A 6111-nucleotide genomic window follows, 5' to 3' on the forward strand; every position below is an offset into this window, starting at 1 on the left:
AAGCCTTACTATACATGGTCATATTTGGAAGAAAAAGCCTTACTATACATGGTCATTTTTGCAAGAAAAAAGCCCTACTATACATAGTCATTTTTGCAAGAAAAAAAGCCTTACTATACATGGTCATTTTTCAAGAAAAAGGCCTTACTATACATGGTCATTTCTTCCCAAAAAACCCTTACTATACATGGTCGTTTTTACAAGAAAAAAAGCCTTACTATACATGGTCATTTTTGCAAGAAAGAAGCCTTAATATACATGGTCATTTTTTTAAAAAAAAAGCCTCACTATACATGGTCATTTTTGCAAGAAAAAAGCCTCACTATACATGGTCATTTTTGCAAGAAAAAAGCCTTACTATACATGGTCATTTTTGCAAAAAAGCCTTACTATACATGGTCATATTTGCAAGAAAAAAGCCCTACTATACATAGTCATTTTTGCAAGAAAAAAAGCCTTACTATACATGGTCATTTTTCAAGAAAAAGGCCTTACTTTACATGGTCATTTCTTCCCAAAAAACCCTTACTATACATGGTCGTTTTTACAAGAAAAAAAGCCTTACTATACATGGTCATTTTTGCAAGAAAGAAGCCTTAATATACATGGTCATTTTTAAAAAAAAAAAAAGCCTCACTATACATGGTCATTTTTGCAAGAAAAAAGCCTCACTATACATGGTCATTTTTGCAAGAAAAAAGCCTTACTATACATGGTCATTTTTTCCCAAAAAAGCCTTACTATACATGGTCATTTTTGGAAAAAAAGCCTTACTATACATGGTCGTTTTTGCAAAAAAAGCCTTACTGTACATGGTCATTTTTGCAAGAAAAAAGCCTTACTATACATGGTCATTTTTGCAAGAAAAAAGCCTTAGTATACATGGTCATTTTTAAAAGAAAAAAACCTTACTATACATGGTCATTTTTGCAAAAAAGCCTTACTATACATGGTCATATTTGGAAGAAAAAGCCTTACTATACATGGTCATTTTTGAAAGAAAAAAGCCCTACTATACATAGTCATTTTTGCAAGAAAAAAAGCCTTACTATACATGGTCATTTTTCAAGAAAAAGGCCTTACTATACATGGTCATTTCTTCCCAAAAAACCCTTACTATACATGGTCGTTTTTACAAGAAAAAAAGCCTCACTATACATGGTCATTTTTGCAAGAAAAAAGCCTCACTATACATGGTCATTTTTGCAAGAAAAAAGCCTTACTATACATGGTCATTTTTGCAAAAAAGCCTTACTATACATGGTCATATTTGCAAGAAAAAAAGCCCTACTATACATAGTCATTTTTGCAAGAAAAAAAGCCTTACTATACATGGTCATTTTTCAAGAAAAAGGCCTTACTATACATGGTCATTTCTTCCCAAAAAACCCTTACTATACATGGTCGTTTTTACAAGAAAAAAAGCCTTACTATACATGGTCATTTTTGCAAGAAAGAAGCCTTAATATACATGGTCATTTTTAAAAAAAAAAAAAGCCTCACTATACATGGTCATTTTTGCAAGAAAAAAGCCTCACTATACATGGTCATTTTTGCAAGAAAAAAGCCTTACTATACATGGTCATTTTTCAAGAAAAAGGCCTTACTATACATGGTCATTTTTTACAAATTAAAAAGCCTTACTATACTATGTCGTTTTTTAAAGAAAAAAAGCCTTACTATATACACTATGTCGTTTTTTTAGGGGAAAAAAAGCCTTACTATACTATGTCGTTTTTTTAAGAAAAAAAGCCTTACTATATATACTATGTCGTTTTTTAGGGAAAAAAAAGCCTTACTATACTATGTCGTATTTTAATAAAAAAAAGCCTTACTATACTATGTCGTTTTTTAAGAAAAAAAGCCTTATTATACTATGTCGGTTTTTAGGAAAAAAAGCCTTACTATACTATGTCGTTTTTTAAGGAAAAAAGCCTTACTATACTATGTCGTGTTTTTTTAAAGAAAAAAAGCCTTACTATACATGGTCATTTTTTACAAATTAAAAAGCCTTACTATATACTATGTCGTATTTTAAGAAAAAAAGCCTTACTATACTATGTCGTTTTTTTTAAAGAAAAAAAGCCTTACTATATACACTGTCGTTTTTTTAGGAAAAAAACCTTACTATACTATGTCGTTTTTTAGGAAAAAAGCCTTACTATACTATGTCGTTTTTTAGGAAAAAAAGCCTTACTATACAGTGTCGTTTTTTAAGAAAAAAAGCCTTACTATACTATGTTGTTTTTTAAAGAAAAAAAGCCTTACTATACTATGTCGTTTTTTAGGAAAAAAAGCCTTACTATACTATGTCGTTTTTTAAAGAAAAAAAGCCTTACTATATACACTATGTCGTTTTTTAGGAAAAAAAAGCCTTACTATACTATGTCGTATTTTAATTAAAAAAAAGCCTTACTATACTATGTCGTTTTTTAAGAAAAAAAGCCTTACTATACTATGTCGTTTTTTAGGAAAAAAAGCCTTACTATACATGGTCATATTTGGAAGAAAAAGCCTTACTATACATGGTCATTTTTGCAAGAAAAAAAGCCTTACTATACATGGTCATTTTTCAAGAAAAAGGCCTTACTATAAATGGTCATTTTTGCAAGAAAAAAAAGCCTTACTATACATGGTCATTTCTTCCCAAAAAAAGCCTTACTATACATGGTCGTTTTTGCAAGAAAAAAAGCCTTACTATACATGGTCATTTTTGAAAGAAAAAGAAAAGCCTTAATATACATGGTCATTTTTGCAAGAAAAAAGCCTTACTATCCATGGTCATTTTTGCTAGAAAAAAAGCCTTACTATACATGGTCATTTTTGCAAGAAAAAAGCCTTACTATACATGGTCATTTTTCCCATAAAAAGCCTTACTATACATGGTCATTTTTTCAAGAAAAAAGCCTTACTATACATGGTCATTTTTGTAAGAAAAAGCCTTACTATACATAGTCATTTTTTCCCAAAAAAGCCTTACTATACATGGTCATTTTTGGAAAAAAAGCCTTACTATACATGGTCGTTTTTGCAAAAAAAGCCTTACTGTACAAGGTCATTTTTGCAAGAAAAAAGCCTTACTATACATGGACATTTTTGCAAGAAAAAAGCCTTAGTATACATGGTCATTTTTAAAAGAAAAAAACCTTACTATACATGGTCATTTTTGCAAAAAAGCCTTACTATACATGGTCATTTTTGCAAGAAAAAAGCCCTACTATACATAGTCATTTTTGCAAGAAAAAAAGCCTTACTAGACATGGTCATTTTTCAAGAAAAAGGCCTTACTATACATGGTCATTTCTTCCCAAAAAACCCTTACTATACATGGTCGTTTTTACAAGAAAAAAGCCTTACTATACATGGTCATTTTTGCAAGAAAGAAGCCTTAATATACATGGTCATTTTTTTTTTTAAAAAGCCTCACTATACATGGTCATTTTTGCAAGAAAAAAGCCTCACTATACATGGTCATTTTTGCAAGAAAAAAGCCTTACTATACATGGTCATTTTTGCAAGAAAAAAGCCTTACTATACATGGTCATTTTTCAAGAAAAAGGCCTTACTATACATGGTCATTTTTTACAAATTAAAAAGCCTTACTATACTATGTCGTTTTTTAAAGAAAAAAAGCCTTACTATATACACTATGTCGTTTTTTTAGGGGAAAAAAAGCCTTACTATACTATGTCGTTTTTTTAAGAAAAAAAGCCTTACTATACTATGTCGTTTTTTTAAGAAAAAAAGCCTTACTATATATACTATGTCGTTTTTTAGGGAAAAAAAAGCCTGACTATACTATGTCGTATTTTAATTAAAAAAAAGCCTTACTATACTATGTCGTTTTTTAAGAAAAAAAGCCTTACTATACTATTTCGTTTTTTAGGAAAAAAAGCCTTACTATACTATCTCGTTTTTTAAGGAAAAAAGCCTTACTATACTATGTCGGGTTTTTTTAAAGAAAAAAAGCCTTACTATACATGGTCATTTTTTACAAATTAAAAAGCCTTACTATATACTATGTCGTATTTTAAGAAAAAAAGCCTTACTATACTATGTCGTTTTTTTTAAAGAAAAAAAGCCTTACTATATACACTGTCGTTTTTTTTAGGAAAAAAACCTTACTATACTATGTCGTTTTTTAGGAAAAAAGCCTTACTATACTATGTCGTTTTTTAGGAAAAAAAGCCTTACTATACTATGTCGTTTTTTAAGAAAAAAAGCCTTACTATACTATGTCGTTTTTTAAGAAAAAAAGCCTTACTATACTATGTCGTTTTTTAAAGAAAAAAAGCCTTACTATATACACTATGTCGTTTTTTAGGGGGAAAAAAGCCTTACTATACTATGTCGTTTTTTTAAGAAAAAAAGCCTTACTATATACACTATGTCGTTTTTTAGGGAAAAAAAGCCTTACTATACTATGTCGTATTTTAATTTTAAAAAAGCCTTACTATACTATGTCGTTTTTTAAGAAAAAAAGCCTTACTATACTATGTCATTTTTTAGGAAAAAAAGCCTTACTATACATGGTCATATTTGGAAGAAAAAGCCTTACTATACATGGTCATTTTTGCAAGAAAAAAGCCCTACTATACATAGTCATTTTTGCAAGAAAAAAAGCCTTACTATACATGGTCATTTTTCAAGAAAAAGGCCTTACTATAAATGGTCCTTTTTGCAAGAAAAAAAAGCCTTACTATACATGGTCATTTCTTCCCAAAAAAGCCTTACTATACATGGTCGTTTTTGCAAGAAAAAAGCCTTACTATACATGGTCATTTTTGAAAGAAAAAAAAAAGCCTTAATATACATGGTCATTTTTGCAAGAAAAAAGCCTTACTATCCATGGTCATTTTTGCAAGAAAAAAAACCTTACTATACATGGTCATTTTTGCAAGAAAAAAGCCTTACGATACATGGTCATTTTTCCCATAAAAAGCCTTACTATACATGGTCATTTTTGCAAGAAAAAAGCCTTACTATACATGGTCAATTTTGTAAGAAAAAGCCTTACTATACATAGTCATTTTTTCCCAAAACAGCCTTACTATACATGGTCATTTTTGGAAAAAAAGCCTTAATATACATGGTCATTTTTGCAAGAAAAAAGCCTTACTATACATGGTCATTTTTGTAAGAAAAAGCCTTACTATACATAGTCATTTTTTCCCCAAAAAAGCCTTACTATACATGGTCATTTTTGGAAAAAAAGCCTTAATATACATGGTCATTTTTGCAAGAAAAAAGCCTTACTATACATGGTCATTTTTGCAAGAAAAAAAGCCTTACTATACATGGTAATTTTTTCCCAAAAAAGCCTTACTATACATGGTCATTTCCCCCCCCCCCAAAAAGCCTTACTATACATGGTCATTTTTGCAAGAAAAAAGCCTTACCATACAATATACATGGTCATTTTTGCAAGAAAAAAGCCTTACTATTTATGGTCATTTTTTTCAAGAAAAAGGCCTTACTATACATGGTCATTTCCCCCCCCCAAAAAAGCCTTACTATACATGGTCATTTTTGCAAGAAAAAAGCCTTACCATACAATATACATGGTCATTTTTGCAAGAAAAAAAGCCTTACTATAATGGTCATTTTTTAAAGAAAAAAGCCTTACTATACTATGTCGTTTTTTTTAAGAAAAAAGCCTTACTAAACTGTCGTTTTTTTAGGAAAAAAAGCCTTACTATACTGCCATTTTTTAAAGAAAAAAGCCTTACTATACAATGTCGTTTTTTTAAAGAAAAAAGCCTAAGCTCTTTTTCAATTCAATTCAATCCCTCTTTCCAAGATAACACAAAAATCTCCTAATCTCTTGCCGAAATGTGGATTTCATCCATCCTAATTCACTGCTGCAATACTCCAACAGCAGATTTCGCCAACACCACGCATCTGAACTCTCACTTTGATCCAATTTTTTCTGACACAACAACAAAAAACTCCTCCATTTACAAAAAAAACAACACATTCATAAATCTAATCTACGTACACACCATGAGTTCATTCTTGGGAAAGATCCTCAACCAGTTTAGATTTTCAGCCTCATTTTTGAATCCTCACATTTCATGGTAGAGTGAACCTTCTTCCCTGACATCCCATCTT

Source organism: Stigmatopora argus, chromosome 23 (assembly GCF_051989625.1).
Source record: "Stigmatopora argus isolate UIUO_Sarg chromosome 23, RoL_Sarg_1.0, whole genome shotgun sequence".
Taxonomy (NCBI): domain Eukaryota; kingdom Metazoa; phylum Chordata; class Actinopteri; order Syngnathiformes; family Syngnathidae; genus Stigmatopora; species Stigmatopora argus.